Here is a 15,562-nt window from a genome sequence, read left to right as displayed (position 1 = left end):
ATGAATATGTTTTCTGAAGTTGGGTTTTGGTTTTATTTGGTCTTGTTTTTATAGGAAGGAGCCACAAAGTCAGAACTTGTTGAAAAAGAAAGTGATACTCATATTATTGAAAGGGCTCCCCAAGAGCAAGCGAATCATGACCATTTGACTTCTGTTGATAGAGCACACAAAAATAATAGAAGTGGTAAGTTAGTGAATGTCTGTGAATTTTTTCTATACTTAAAAGTGAATATAAAAACATGTAAAGGGTATAGATCCAAATATGATATCCATTTCATTTTAAGTACATTTCTTTTGCTCTCTTTCTTCAGAAGTGTCCCACCTACTACCAACTTTTTCTTCCTGAAAATGCTTCAACCCTCTGAAATTCTTTTCCACTACTTTATTTTATTGAAATATTTGTGGATAGAGATAGACTTATATATGTCTTTAAAATTCATAGTAGTGAATGTTCTCATTAATGTATCTGTGACTGCATTTTACAGATATGATGTCAGCTGTAGGATTGGGAGAAGAGGAAGATATAGAATCACCTTGGGATTCTGAGGTACTGTCTTCTATTATTATTTTGAAATGTAAGCCCCAAGTGATGTAAGAACATAAAAGCGGGAGATGCTGTGACTTTCTCACCTTTGCATTTCCCCATCAAAACTTTTTTCTTACTTTTAACCTATATTGAATAAAATAAATCTGTGCTAAATACTACCACATAGTACACTTTTGTTCATTTGCAAGATTCACCTAATGAAATCAGTGTAGTACAGAAACCAAAGCTTAGAGGTCATAAGGAATCCCTTTGAGTTCTGAAGTTACATTTATCTGAAAATTGAAACATTATTTCAGGTCAGTCTATGGCAAAATGTTTCTTTGTTATGTGTGTGTGTGTGTGTGTGTGTGTGTGTGTGTGTGTGTGTGTGTGTGTGTGTGTGTGTGTCAGGTCAGTCTATGGCAAAATGTTTCTTTGTTATGTGTGTGTGTGTGTGTGTGTGTGTGTGTGTGTGTGTATCACCTCTTTTTTAGATTCTTTTCCCATATGGGCCATTACAGAATATTGAGTAGCATTCCCTGTGCTATACAGTAGGTCCTTATTGGTTATCTATTTTATACACGATAGTGTGTAGGGTGTATCTGTCAATCCCAATTTCGCAACCAAATGTATGTTTCTTTGGTACATATGCATGTGTAAAACTGCTAGAGAGGGTCAGAGAGAAACATTTTGAATTGTGTTTTTTTATCACAAGATAGTGCTTGAAACTTGCAAGTGTTACTATGTTTGGATTGTCAAGTAATCTGGAAGAAACATTTCAAGAGAAGCAAAAACATGGGGAATAGTAACAAATATGTGGGGTTATAATAACAGCAGTTTGCTTTAGTGATGTTTTAATAAGTATAAACCATTTTGGATTGTGTAAGTAGCAGGGGGACTTCCCTGGTGGCTCAGGCGGTAAAGCGTCTGCCTACAATGTGTTAGACTCAGGTTCAATCCCTGAGTCAGGAAGATCCTCTGGAGAAGGAAATGGTAACCCACTCCAGTACTCTTGCCTGGAAAAACCCATGGATGGAGGAGCCAGGCGGGCTACAGTCCATGGGGTCACAAAGAGTCGGACACGACTGAGCGACTAAACTTAAGGAGCAGGGCAGAGTACCTTTATGGCAGCCGTACTTGAAGTAGCATAAAGTAACGATGCCCTGTTTGAAGGTGGCAGCTATGGAAGGAGATGAGAAGGGCCTGATGTCTTCGATGCTGGCAGCCACTGCCTGGTGAGTCAGCAGTGTATGAATTCAGCATCCCGGTTCTTTCATTTAGCAGCTGTGAGATCTTGGCAAAACCTGTCTTAACTGGGTTAAATGTAGGCAGTTTTTTAAAGTAGGGTGTTTTCTTAAAAAGGCATTAGGAAATCTTCATGCAACTCAATATTCATTTTAACAGAGTATCTCTGAGAGCCTTCCACAGAAGTTTGTGGATCATTTATCTGGAGGTCAAAGTGGAAAAAATACATTAAATGCACAAGTAGAAGATAAGAACTGTATTTTAGAGAAAGGTTATTTGACAGAACATTGACTTAAAATGGGAATATTCTAACAGGCCAAAAAAAAAACACAAAAAACACCACCTGTCAGATGCGTAGTGAGGAAAAAGACAAGAAGAGGAGGAAAATTTTGTATCTTATCAGGTGTCAGCCACAGATCAAATTGAGAATCCAGTTTAAGGAGCTAAAGTATTAGTTCCTGGACTTCTTGGAGGTCCAAACGTTAAGACTGTCCAGTGCAGGGGTGGAGGTTCGATTCCTGGTCAGGGAACTAAGATTCCACGTGGCACATGACAAAAGAAAAAATTACTAGTTCTGTTTCAAGATACTCTGCAACCAAAGGAAGGTCGAGAAATAAGAGGAAAGAGGGAATGGATGATGAGAGAGGCGTAGGGTACAGGGAGGAAATGAAGGAAAAGGAAGCAAGGGCCTATGGGGAAGGTGGCAATAAGTAAGATAGGTCTTTAGGAAAAGAGAGAGTATTTGACATGGACAGTGAATATGAAGTGAGCTTCCAACACCAAAACTTGTCAGAGAAGAACAGCAAAGTTTTCCCCCTCTTTCTGTTTTCCTCATTGTTAGGAAGACATTCAGGATTGAGGTCCTTGGGCATGCAGAGCTGTGTGTTATCCTTTGTGGAAGAACATGGGCATGGGTGCTCAGCTGTAAATGTTTGCAAATTGACATCATACAAAATGTTGCTGCTTTATAGGAGGGTGTCACATAGGCCAAAATAAGAGAACTGGAAAGAAGGAGAGAGCGGGGGACGTGATAGGGAGACCAAGGAACCTACAGCCTGATAGCGAGTCCACTGGAAAGTTTCCAGTTTTGTAATGCAGTTTCAGTTTCAGTTTGGGGGTAAGTGGTAGAGTGAGGAAGTTGAGGCTAAGATTTCAGAGAATAAATTAAATTGAAGTAATGTAGAGCAGACTCCGTGTAGACCAGAGTTTCTGAAATTTTAATTAGTCGCCTGGGGACCTTGTGGGAAGTGCACATGCTGAGCACGAGGTCTGAGATTCTGCATTTCTAACAAGCTCTCCGAGTAGCAAGGGTGTAGCCTTGTGTTTAGAGAAATCTGGAAGAAGAGCATTGGACAGTGCAGGACAGAACAGGATCAAGGAAAAGCACTATTTTGTTTTTCTTTCGGAGCGTGGTTATAGCCAGAGGGAAGCAAAGAGTTGAAGTAGCAATTCTAGGTGTAAGATACCATTGCTAAGCAAAGAGGGAAAAAGAAGTGGTGGGGATGATCCATAGAAAGAATGTAAAGGGGGAAGAATTAAGACCACAGATCCAGAGATTACCATTTGGAGAGGAGAGAATCTAGTGAAAGGACAAAGGGAGGAAAGTAAGGCCTTAGGGAGGTGAGTTTGGAATTGATGAGGAAACTTGAGAGAACTCCTTCTAGATGGATGGCTTCAGTGTATTTGCACTGAAAAGAGATAAGATCATTGTTGTTCCCAATAATACTGGAGGCAGGAGGGGGTGCTAGAAGTAGGATCCATACCAGCTACTCCAAGTAACTATAGGCATCAAAGGTATATGTTGTACTGGTATTTGTTATTCAAATTAGATTAATTTGAATATGGAGGGATTGACTTTTTTCTTTCAGATAACTGATTTTTTGACAGTTGTTTCACAGAAATCCTTTTAAGCATTAGCATGATGTACCCTGGAGAAGGCAGTGGCACCCCACTCCAGTACTCTTGCCTGGAAAATCCCATGGATGGAGGAGCCTGGTAGGCTACAGTCCATGGGGTCGCTAAGAGTCGGACACGACTGAGCGACTTCACTTTCACTTTTCCCTTTCATGCACTGGAGAAGGAAATGGCAACCCACTCCAGTATTCTTGCTGGAGAATCCCAGGGATGGTGGAGCCTGGTGGGCTGCAGTCTATGGGATCGCACAGAGTCAGACACGACTGAAGCGACTTAGCAGCAGCAGCAGCAGCATGATGTACCCAACCAAACTAAGTTTTGAAACAAAACAGATTGATAGGGTTCGTTCTCTAAATACTAGAATTGTTATTTTCAATAAATACTATACTGATTTTAAAACGTGCAAGATTTTTAACATCTAATAATTCTGTGGCAATTAAATTTATTATTTCCTTTTTGATAATTGTATTTCAGTGTTGAGAATTTGGAGAAGGCAACGGCAACCCACTCCAGTACTCTTGCCTGGAAAATCCCATGGACGGAGGAGCCTGGTAGGCTGCAGTCCATGGGGTCGCAAAGAGTCAAACGCGACTGAGCGACTTCACTTTCACTTTTCACTTTCATGCACTGGAGAAGGAAACGGCAACCCACTCCAGTATTCTTGCCTGGAGAATCCCAGGGATGGGGGAGCCTGGTGGGCTGCCATCTGTGGGGTCGCACAGAGTTGGACACAACTGACGCGACTTAGCAGCAGCAGCAACGGTTGAGAATTTATTGTACATTATTTCATAGGTGTGTCTTATCTGCCTTCTTGCATGAGTGGATTGAGAAACTTTAAGATGGCTAAACTAGAGGAGCCAAGACATGCAGGCATACCAGTAGCACACATGGGTTTGGAAAAAAATGAATATTTTTATGAACCGTTTTTCTATAAGTGTATATTCGAGCTAATCAGTTCATTACTCTTTCTCCGATGAGAAATGAATTATACATTAAGCTGAACTGTCATCCCAGCTGTGCACTTCTTAAATGACTGGACAGATTCAAGAACATGTTAAATACTTGTAGTATAATGGTGTAAATGTTACTGCTGTATTTTATACTGTTGCATTTTACCATCAGCTTTCACATTTATTTTCTTGGGGTCACGATTTGCTTCTCTGATTAAGATTAATTTTCTCCTCATCAGTTAGCATGTTCACATTGGTCTATGTGTTCTTTAATATTTTCTAAAGTCATTGAAAACATAATGTTACTTTTGCTACTGCATGCTTTGGTAAACCTGTATTGCTATTTTTTCTTCACTATCTATAGTGGATTCATAGTCTGTCTTGCCTGGTGGGCTGCCGTCTATGGGGTCGCACAGAGTCGGACACGACTGAAGCGACTTAGCAGCAGCAGCAGCAGTCTGTCTTGCTGGTGTCCTAACATCCCCCTAAAAACAAGACACTGAAACCGAATGTATTCAATGTCAAGGCTGAGCACGAGGATGCTGCTCAGTACTAACTCTGAATGGATGTACAGCTGGCTTTCATATTTACATGTAATTAACTCTGTGTCCCTTTTGCCTTTTAGACTCTCCTGAGAAATATCCTAACTTGAAGGTAAAAACATTTATGCTTTTATCTTGAATTATGAACTGTAGATTGTATCATATGTACATTATTTATTAATCAACTTATTTCCAAACCCATTCAGCCCACAGTCGGAGTAAAAGATTCTGTTCCTAATAACACAGTCAGAATGAAGGATTCACAAACATTTAGTTCAGGTAAATTTTGCGATTAACACTTAACTCTGGCTCCTGCATTGCAGGCAGACGCTTTACCACCGAGCCATCAGGGAAGTCCCTTCTGGAAAGAGGGACACTGAAATATTTGAAATGTTAGCTCTTCGTACTCCTGACTTCTTTTTGCAAATTTAATTGAAGAATTGGATGTATATAAGGCAAATGTTATTGTTGGTATCCATGCTTTGAAAAAAAAGATATTTATAAGCACATGAACAAGAAATGTTTAAAATGTAAGCTTGAACTCAAGATGTTTCTGTATATGTTTCGATACCCTTAAGTTCTCAGTTTGAAATCTCTATACTCTCAGGAATTTTCAGAGATTAATTATTAGACCCTAAGATTTTTCCAGTGTCCAAAAACGCTTATTTGAACTCTGACCTTTACCTAGAGTAAAGCTTCGCTTGCTAATATGTCAGTTGTTTTTCAGCTTATAATTATTTCATTTTGGTGTTGTTACACAGATGAATGTAGGCCAATCAGATGTTTTGATTAGCAGACTGTGTGTGTGTGTATGTTTGTGGTGTCTTTGATTATTAGAAGTAGGGGAAGTAACCATACCTTAGATTCAATAGACATAATCTTCTAAAACAGTGATTCTGCAAGTTTTTGGCTTTAGGATCCTTTTATACTTCTAAAAATTATTGAGAATCCCAAGGAGCTTTGTTTAAGTCTATTGTTGTTCACTATATTGGAAAATAAAACCGAAAACTTAAAATACAAGCACACACAATCATAGTTGCTAATTCCGTTAGTCATTAGCGTTATGATGTCACATATCGTGTCTCTGAAGAACTCCACTGTGTCCTCAGAACAGAATGAGAATGGACGTAATGTTTAGTGGTGTTGTGAAAATAGTTCTGACCTCTTGGACCCCCTGATCCAATGGGTCTCTGAACTTAAGCGATTCTGAGGGGACACTTGAGGACCACTGTTTTAAACCATTGAAGTCGTTGGATGTAAAATGATAAAGGGGCCCTTGTGTTGACACAGGGTTTTAAGTTTCACTTTTACATTTCTTGCTTGTTTCTTTGACTTCTCTTAAGAAATTTAGATCTGACAGTTTTAGTTTTTTTAAAAAAAAAGGAAAATATTTTTGTGGTGTATTCATTCCTGTCTCATGGCCCTCTGTGCTCTTTGGATCCAGTGTGGTCCTAGACTTACCTATTTTCACATGGAAACAAGTAGTCACACACAAGGCTATCATTTCTTATATAAGTTTATGATGTTTTTGTTTAGTCGATAAGTTGTGTTCAACCATTGCAAACTCATGGACTGTAGCCCGCCAGGATCCTCTGTCCAGGAGATTTTCCAGGCAAGAGGCAAGAATACTGGAATGGATTGCCATTTCCTTCTCCAGGTTATGATGTTTATCCAAGGCTTTAAAAATGAGTTCTGAAAATATTTGTACATTGAGGAAAGACCGTCTCATTGAAATTAAAGTAGTTGTTGATGATGGTGGTGTTCAGTCGCTAAGTTGTGCCCAACTCTTTGTGACCCCATGGACTGCAGCATGCCACGCCTCTCTGTTCCTCACCATCTCCCGGAATTCGCCCAAGTTCTTGTCCATTGAATCAGCTCTGCGCTCCACCCATCTCATCCTCTGCCACCCCCTTCTCTTCTTGCCCTCCCCTTCTCATCCTGCCCTCAGTCTTTCCCAGCATCAGGTGCTTTTCCAGTGAGCCAGCTCCTCGCATCAGGTGCGCAACGTATTGGAGCTTCAGTTTCAGCATCAGTCCTTCCAAAGAATGTTCAGGATTGATCTCCCTTGGGATTGACTGGTTTGATCTCTTTGCTGTCCAGGAGACTGAAGAGTCTCTCCAGCACCACAATTTGAAAGCATCAATTCTTTGGCACTCAGCCTTCTTTATGGTCCAACTCTCACATCCGTATGTGACTACTGGAAAAACCAGAGCTTTGACTATACGGACCTTTGTCAGCAAAGTGATATCTTTGCTTTTTAACATGTTGTCTAGGTTTCTACCATTAATTAAAGTAGTACCATTCATTAAAAGTGTTTTTAAAACTGTGGTCTCTAGAATGCACACTATTGTCATGCAAAATTAAACATAAAATAAATTATAGATAAATTTTGTTAATAAAATATTTCTATGTTGAAGGAAAATAATAATAAAGTTCTTATGAAATACAGAGTATGAAATAAAGATTGAGTGAATCAAAGTAATACTAGAAAATTAAAAAGTAGAAGAAATGAGACACGCTAGTTAACATCTCTTCATGAATGACAGTGACATGTAAGATAGAGTAACCTCTGAAGGAGTAGTGAGTTTGAGGGGAGAGGAGGACGTGGAACTGATTCTCTGAAGAAAGACTTTGTACGAGGTAGTAAGAGTTGTATGCTTACTCAGATTCTGATAAATGGAGACTGTTTTCATATTTTTCAGATTGGGATTCGACTAGTTTGAGCCTCAATAATGAGACTTGTCAAAGAGCTGGGTATTTGAAAGTTGATGATCAGTGTCCGTTGCTGTCACAATCAATGACCAAAACCCAGTCAGGATCCACAGAATTCAGACAGAAGACCTTAATAGATAAAGAAAAGATGAAAAATGCAGCCGTGTTTCTGGTAGGGAATTCCATGTCCCATCACCTGTGCCAGTCTCAGCTGCCAGAAAACAGAGACAGCAAACAAGGTAATGCAGAAGCCCAGGGCACTCAGCCGTGCGCCACCTGGGCACGGCCTTACCATCATTCTCACAGTTCCAAATTAGATTTTGTGGGAAAATCTACCTTGTGCTGACTCCTTTTATGCAACCTACAGCCAAACAATACCTCTTAGCAAGGTGTTTGCATTCTCCCTCTGACCGTAGTAATATAATAAATAACAAAGAGAGTTTGGAAGAAGCAAGTTCGTTTAGGCTAGTATTTAGCATACAACTGAGAGTGGGTAGCAGGATTATATTTAGAACTCTGGGACTCTTTGTGAGACCTAGGTAGACAAATAATTATTGAAAAAAATAAATAAAGAATATTTATACTAAGGTGATTTTTAACAGCTTGTCCTCTGCAGTCTAGAAGCCAAGAGGATAGACGTGTGAAGAAATAATTTACAGTTTAGATGTATATCTATCACTAGAGAAATCTATAAAGATACACTAGAAAAATCTGTAAAGTTCTAAGGTAGCTACAAGGAAAGAGATACCTGTTTATCTGGGGAAAGACAGCTGTAATCAAGGACAACTTCACAAAGCAGGTTGAGTCTTAAAAGATGAAAAGTAATTTGTCAGAAGAGTACAGGGAAGCATTTCAGATTAAGGAATTGATAAAAGCATAAAAAGTAAGAAGAATTTTGTAAACCAAGAATAATGTTGCAGTTGAAGCTTGGCATGTTGTTAAAAAGGTACTGTGATGAAGTAGAGAAGAGAGTATACTGTGACTTTATACATCTGTCCTGTATTTTGAAATTTTGTTTGCTTTCTGATTGTTTTTTTCACTGATGCTTGGATGAATTTGTGAATGAATCTTTGAGCTGTTTGTGTGCCTGTATCCTGGTGACATCTGGTATTTCCCAAATGGTTTGTTGAAGTTGTTGATCATTGGAAGTATTTCTTAAAGAAGTAAATATTCATCTGAAGATTAAGATCGACTTAAGCTGTCATTTGATACAATGTTTTAAATCTGTGTTTTAAATAAAGAGTATATCTTTTGTCTAAATATTCTAAGTAATTTTAACTAAACATGCAGATTTGTCAGGAGAAATAGACTTGGAAATGATATTGGAGGAAGAACAAGAAAAACTTGATGGAGATGAAAATAACCATTCACAGGTAAGTAAAACTATAAATTTAAATTTCTGGTTTAATTCCATTTTCTATGCTTTAACAACACAATACAGTGTGTAACAGAGTCCATAACAAATAAAACTGCCTTTCAAAATTACCCTTTTAGAATTGATAGATAATAATTTAATAGTTTTTATAGCACTTTAATTATAAAACTTAAAATACTGTTAGAATCTATTATAATTTTTAGTTCATCTTTAGAATTGAGGGAAAAAAAAATCCTGACTTGTTTACTTCTTTCATTTTTATAACTTCATTACATGCTTAAGAAGGTGATATCAAATACTGAATCATAAGATTAAGCAGTTGAAATTATGAACAATATGACAATGATGGCCCCTGACCTAGATACATGTAAAGAGAAATCCTTCCCAGTGGTTCAAGGTTGAAATCGCCAGTCACTGCTGCCAAGTGAAAGATTCATTCTGCCTGTGATCTCGGCATAATTGACTTAGGGATGAACATTCCAGGAGAGAGTGGAGTCACAGAATCAACTCAGTTGCTTATTAAGAGAATCGAACCTTCTAGATTGGACCTTTGTTTTTAAGGTACAAATAATAACTTTCTAATTTATTTCATTTCAGGGTGGGAAATCAGTAGATATTACTAAAAACGCTTTATCCACTTTCTTTGGTGAATACTAGAACATAATATAACTGATTGTAGGGGCAGCTGGTAAAGAATCTGCCTGCAATGCAGGAGACACCGGTTTGATTCCTGGGTCAGGGCATTTCCCTGGAGAAGGGATAGGCTACCCACTCCAGTATTGTTGGGTTTCCCTGGTGGCTCAGACAGTGCAGAACCCGCCTGCAATGAGGGAGACCTGGGTTCGATCCCTGGGTTGGGAAGGCATGGGTTGAGGAGGGCGTGGCAACCCACTGCAGTCTTCTTGCTTGGAGAATCCCCATGGATAGAGGAGCCTGGTGGGCTACAGTCCTTGGGGTCGCAAAGAGTCAGACAGGACTGAGCACACACATAACTGAATGTAAGCAGGTAATAGGTATTGATGTATAACACTATCATAATATGTAATTTGCATTAAAATTTAGGAATTGGTTCCTCTTTCTGATTGGTGTTCATTGATTTTGGCTCCTGGTCATATAAAGTTTGTCTGTTCTCCAGATACTAGTCCTTAAAAAAGAAAACCAAAAACCTTAACAGACATGCTGTAGGGACTCCCTATATACGGTATAGTGAGGTGAAATATCTTTAAGGGAAGAAGCATTTATAACATTAAAAATCATCTAATTCATTTTTGATTGATTTAACATGTATGAATTGTTTAATTCAATCAAACAGTGACAAAATTGGGTTTGTGAGTTAATGTTTTTCTCCTATTTTAGGGTAAAGCAAGTTATTTTTCACTTCTTAGTTGTGATCTGGTGATTTGTGAGTAGTTACATATAATTTAAGAAGTTTAACAGTGAAATTTTAATAATTTTATGATTTTTCTTTATCCATACTGGATGAGTTAAGGATTATATTATTTTGCACACATGTACCCTGACAGAGTTTTGCCACGAGAACGCACTGGTAATAGCAAACACCCTATTCCAACAACACAAGAGAAGACTCTACATGTGGACATCACCAGATGGTCAACACCGAAATCAGATTGATTATATTCTTTGCAGCCAAAGATGGAGAAGCTCTATACAGTCAGCAAAAACAAGACCAGGAGCAGACTGTGGCTCAGATCATGAGCTGCTTATTGCCAAATTCAGACTTAAATTGAAGAAAGTAGCGAAAACCACTAGACCATTCAGGTATGACCGAGATCAAATCCCTTATGAGTATACAGTGGAAGTGACAAATAGATTTAAGGGACTAGACCTGATAGACAGAGTGCCTGATGAACTATGGACAGAGGTTTGTGACATTGTACAGGAGACAGGGATCAAGAAAATCCCCATGGAAAAGAAATGCAAAAAAGCAAAATGGCTGTCTGAGGAGGCCTTACAGATAGCTGGGAAGAGAAGAGAAGCGAAAAGCAAAGGAGAAAAGGAAAGATATTCCCATCTGAATGCAGAGTTCCAAAGAATAGCAAGGAGAGATAAGAAAGCCTTCCTCAGCGATCAGTGCAAAGAAATAGAGGAAAACAACAGATTGGGAAAGACTAGAGATCTCTTCAAGAAAATTAGAGATACCAAAGGAACATTTCATGTAAAGATAGGCTCGATAAAGGACAGAAATGGTATGGACCTAACAGAGGCAGAAGATATTAAGAAGAGGTGGCAAGAACACACAGAAGAACTGTACAAAAAAGATCTTCACGACCCAGATAATCACGATGGTGTGATCACTCACCTAGAGCCAGACATCCTGGAATGTGAAGTCAAGTGGGCCTTAGAATGCATCACTATGAACAAAGCTAGTGGAGATGATGGAATTCCAGTTGAGCTATTTCAAATCCTCAAAGGTGATGCTGTGAAAGTGCTGCACTCGACATGCCAGCAAATTTGGAAAACTCAGCAGTGGCCACAGGACCGGAAAAGGTCAGTTTTCATTCCAATCCCAAAGAAAAGCAATGCCAAAGAATGCTCAAACTACCGCACAATTGCACTCATCTCACATGCTAGTAAAGTAATGCTCAAAATTCTCCAAGCCAGGCTTCAGCAATATGTGAACCGTGAACTTCCAGATGTTCAAGCTGGTTTTAGAAAAGGCAGAGGAACCAGAGATCAAATTGCCAATATCTGCTGGATCATCGAAAAAGCAAGAGAGTTCCAGAAAAGCATCTATTTCTGCTTTATTGACTATGCCAAAGCCTTTGACTGTGTGGATCACAATAAACTGTGGACAATTCTTCAAGAGATGCGAATACCAGACCATCTGACCTGTCTCTTGAGAAACCTGTATGCAGGTCAGGAAGCAACAGTTAGAACTGGACATGGAACAACAGACTGGTTCCAAATAGGAAAAGGAGTACGTCAAGGCTGTATATTGTCACCCTGCTTATTTAACTTATATGCAGAGTACATCATGAGAAACACTGGGCTGGAAGAAACACAAACTGGAATCAAGATTGCCAGGAGAAATATCAATAACCTCAGGTATGCGGATGACACCACCCTTATGGCAGAGAGTGAAGAAGAACTAAAGAGCCTCTTGATGAAGGTGAAGGAGGAGAGTGAAAAAGTTGGCTTAAAGCTCAATGTTCAGAAAACTAAGATCATGGCATCTGGTCCCATCACTCCACGGGAAATAGATGGGGAAACAGTGGAATAATAAATAATAAAGTCAGACTTTATTTTTTTGGGCTCCAGAATCACTGCTGATGGTGACTGCAGCCATGAAATTAAAAGATGCTTACTCCTTGGAAGGAAAGTTATGGCCAACCTAGATAGCATATTTAAAAGCAGAGACATTACTTTGCCAACAAAAGTCCGTCTAGTCAAGGCTATGGTTTTTCCAGTGGTCATGTATGGATGTGAGAGTTGGACGGTGAAGAAAGCTGAGCGCCGAAGAATTGATGGTTTTGAACTGTGGTGTTGGAGAAGACTCTTGAGAGTCCCTTGGACTGCAAGGAGATCCAATCAATCCATCCTAAAAGAGATCAATCCTGGGTGTTCATTGGAAGGTCTGATGTTGAAGCTGAAACTCCAATACTTTGGCCACCTCATGCGAAGGGTTGACTCATTGGAAAAGACCCTAATGCTGGGTAGGATTGGGGGCAGGAGGAGAAGGGGACGACAGAGGATGAGATGGTTGGATGGCATCACCGACTCGATGAACATGGGTTTGGGTAGACTCCAGGAGTTGGTGATGGACCGAGAGGCCTGGCGTGCTGCAATTCATGGCGTCGCAAAGAGTCAGACATGACTGAGCGACTGAACTGAACCGAACCCTGACAGAAAAGACATCTGAAAATCAAATCAACCCAATTAATCTTCCACTCTCGCAGCTGCAAAAATTGCCTCAAGAACCAGAAATGAATAAGGAATGTGGTAGACAGGACAGATCTGTATGTTCAGGGCCTCCTTGTATGGAGAAGTATGAGAAAATGTGGATCAAACAAGGCAAATTAGAATGGAAAGATAAGTCAAAACCATCACAAATCAGTTAAAGCAGAAGTTAGGTGAAATTTTTGAGAAATACAAAGTTATCATTTGTCCTGAGGAGGAGCCACTACATGATCACCCTAAAAAGGAGCAAACAGAAAGGAAATACCTCCTAACATGACAAATAATATACCTGATTGTCGGGAGAAAGATGCATCTGGAGTATCTGTCTCTCTAGTATTCGAAGTATGTCCTGAACAAAAAGAACCCAGTTTCAAAAATGTTTTTTCGTCGAATAAACTATGGGTCCTTGGGATATGCTTGTCAGTCATCTTCAAGACTTTGTTTCAATGAAAATAAAGTAGACCTTGAAAGTGATAAACTAGATATTGAACATGTGTTTATCAAAAATGAGGAGAGTTTTTATAATGATGCAGAAAATAAAAAAGTAGGGGACCAGGTAGTTACATTTGAAGTGAAAGAAGACCAAGAGTTTGATATGCAAATGTCAGAAAATGTGAGGCAAAATCCCACTAATCGGAAATTAGACATCGGACAGACACATCAGTCTTGTCTGTGGCTTGTCTGCTCCGGTGAGATGAAACACGTAATTCAAATAAAAAGTCACGGTACTCCTGCTGTCCTTACAAATAGTGATAAGAAAAGCAAACCAATACAGGACTGGTTCCAGAAGCTACTGCATGCAGATAATTGCAGTGCTAGTGATGATGAAAGTGTGGAACCTGAATTAGAAAATGGGAATTCTTCTCCACCAAATAGTCACAGAGCATCCAAAGTGATGGGACTGGATGCCATGATCTTCGTTTTTTGAATGTTGAGTTTTAAGCCAGATTTTTCACTTTCCTCTTTGCCTTTCATCAAGAAGCTCTTTAGTTCCTCTTCGCTTTCTGCCATAAAAGTGATGTCATATGCATATCTGAGGTTATTTATATTACTCCCAGATATCTTGATTCCAGCATGTACTTCCTCCAGCCTGGCATTTCGCATGATGTACTCTGCGTAGAAGTTAAATACGCAGGTGACAATATACAGCCTTGATGTACTCTTTTCCCAATTTGGAACCAGTCTGTTGTTCCATGTTCGATTCTAACTGTTGCTTCTTGAGCTACATACAGGTATCTGAGGAAGCAGGTAAGGTGGTCTGGCATTCCCATCTCTTGAAGAATTTTCCACAGTATGGTATGATGCACACAGTCAAAGGCTTTGGCATAGTCAATAAATCAGAAATAGATGGTTTTCTGTAATTCTCTTGCTTTTTCTATGATCTGACAGATGGATGTTGGCAATTTGATCTCTAGTTCCTCTGCCTTTTCTAAATCCAACTTGTACATCTGGAAGTTCTCATTTCATGTACTGTTGAAACCTCACTGGGAGAATTTTGAGCATTACTTTGCTAGCATGTGAGATGAGTGCTGTTGTGCAATTGTTTGAACATTCTTTGGCATTGCCTTTCTTTGGAATTGGAATGAAAACTGACCTTTTCCAGTCCTGTGGCCACGGCTGAATATTCCAGATTTGCTGGCATATTGAGTGCACCACTTTCAAAGCATCATCTTTTAAGATTTGAAATAACTCAACTGGAATTCCATCACCTCCACTAGCTTTATTCGTGGTGACTCTTCCTAAAGCCCACTTGACTTTGCAATCCAGGATGTCTGGCTCTAGGTGAGTGATCACACCACTGTGGTTATCTGAGTCATGAAGATCTTTTTTGTATAGTTCTTCTGTATATTCTTGCCACCTCTTCTTAATATCTTCTGCTTCCGTTAGGTCCATACCATTTCTGTCCTTTATGTACCCATCTTTGCATGAAATGTTTCCTTGGTATGTGTAAATTTCTTGAATAGATCTCTAGTCTTTCCCATTCTATTGTTTTCCTCTATTTCTTTGCATTGATCACTGAGGAAGGCTTTCTTATCTCTCCTTGCTATTCTTTGGAACTCTGCATTCAGATTATTGTATCTTTTCTTTTCTCCTTTGCCTTTAGCTTCTCTTCTTTTCTCAGCTATTTGTAAGGCCTCCACAGACAACCATTTTGCCTTTTTGCATTTCTTTTTCTTGGGGATGGTCTTGGTCACTGCCTCCTGTACAATGTCACAAACCTCCGTCCACAGTTCTTCAGGCACTGTCTAGCAGATCTAATCCCTTGAATCTGTTTTGTCACTTCCACTGTATAATCATAAGGGATTTGATTTAGGTCATACCTGAATGGTCTAGTGATTTTCTGTACTTTGTTCAATTTAAGTCTGAATTTGGCAATAAG

At 39.3% G+C, this 15,562-nt stretch overlaps 1 protein-coding gene and 1 pseudogene across 2 annotated transcripts in view; one reads left to right on the top strand and one right to left on the bottom strand.

The window, feature by feature from the left end:
• Nucleotides 1-15,562, bottom strand: part of LOC145532114 (uncharacterized) — a 120,751-nt gene that overhangs the window by 2,052 nt on the left and 103,137 nt on the right. The window lies entirely within an intron of this gene.
• The window catches only part of LOC145530941 (ankyrin repeat domain-containing protein 26-like), a 42,308-nt pseudogene that overhangs the window by 25,171 nt on the left and 1,575 nt on the right, over nucleotides 1-15,562 (top strand). The window contains exons 10-17 of the transcript XR_014072107.1: nucleotides 55-184; nucleotides 486-547; nucleotides 1,931-2,027; nucleotides 4,478-4,576; nucleotides 5,261-5,289; nucleotides 5,384-5,456; nucleotides 7,880-8,128; nucleotides 9,180-9,262. The product of XR_014072107.1 is annotated as an ankyrin repeat domain-containing protein 26-like (transcript). The remainder of the gene's footprint in view (nucleotides 1-54; nucleotides 185-485; nucleotides 548-1,930; nucleotides 2,028-4,477; nucleotides 4,577-5,260; nucleotides 5,290-5,383; nucleotides 5,457-7,879; nucleotides 8,129-9,179; nucleotides 9,263-15,562) is intronic.

The sequence above is a fragment of the Giraffa tippelskirchi genome, chromosome 13 (assembly GCF_054371585.1).
Source record: "Giraffa tippelskirchi isolate mGirTip1 chromosome 13, T2T-mGirTip1v1.2.pri, whole genome shotgun sequence".
Taxonomy (NCBI): Eukaryota; Metazoa; Chordata; class Mammalia; order Artiodactyla; family Giraffidae; genus Giraffa; species Giraffa tippelskirchi.
Note: the sequence above shows the minus strand (reverse complement) of the source record. Positions and strands in the feature narration are given on the sequence as shown.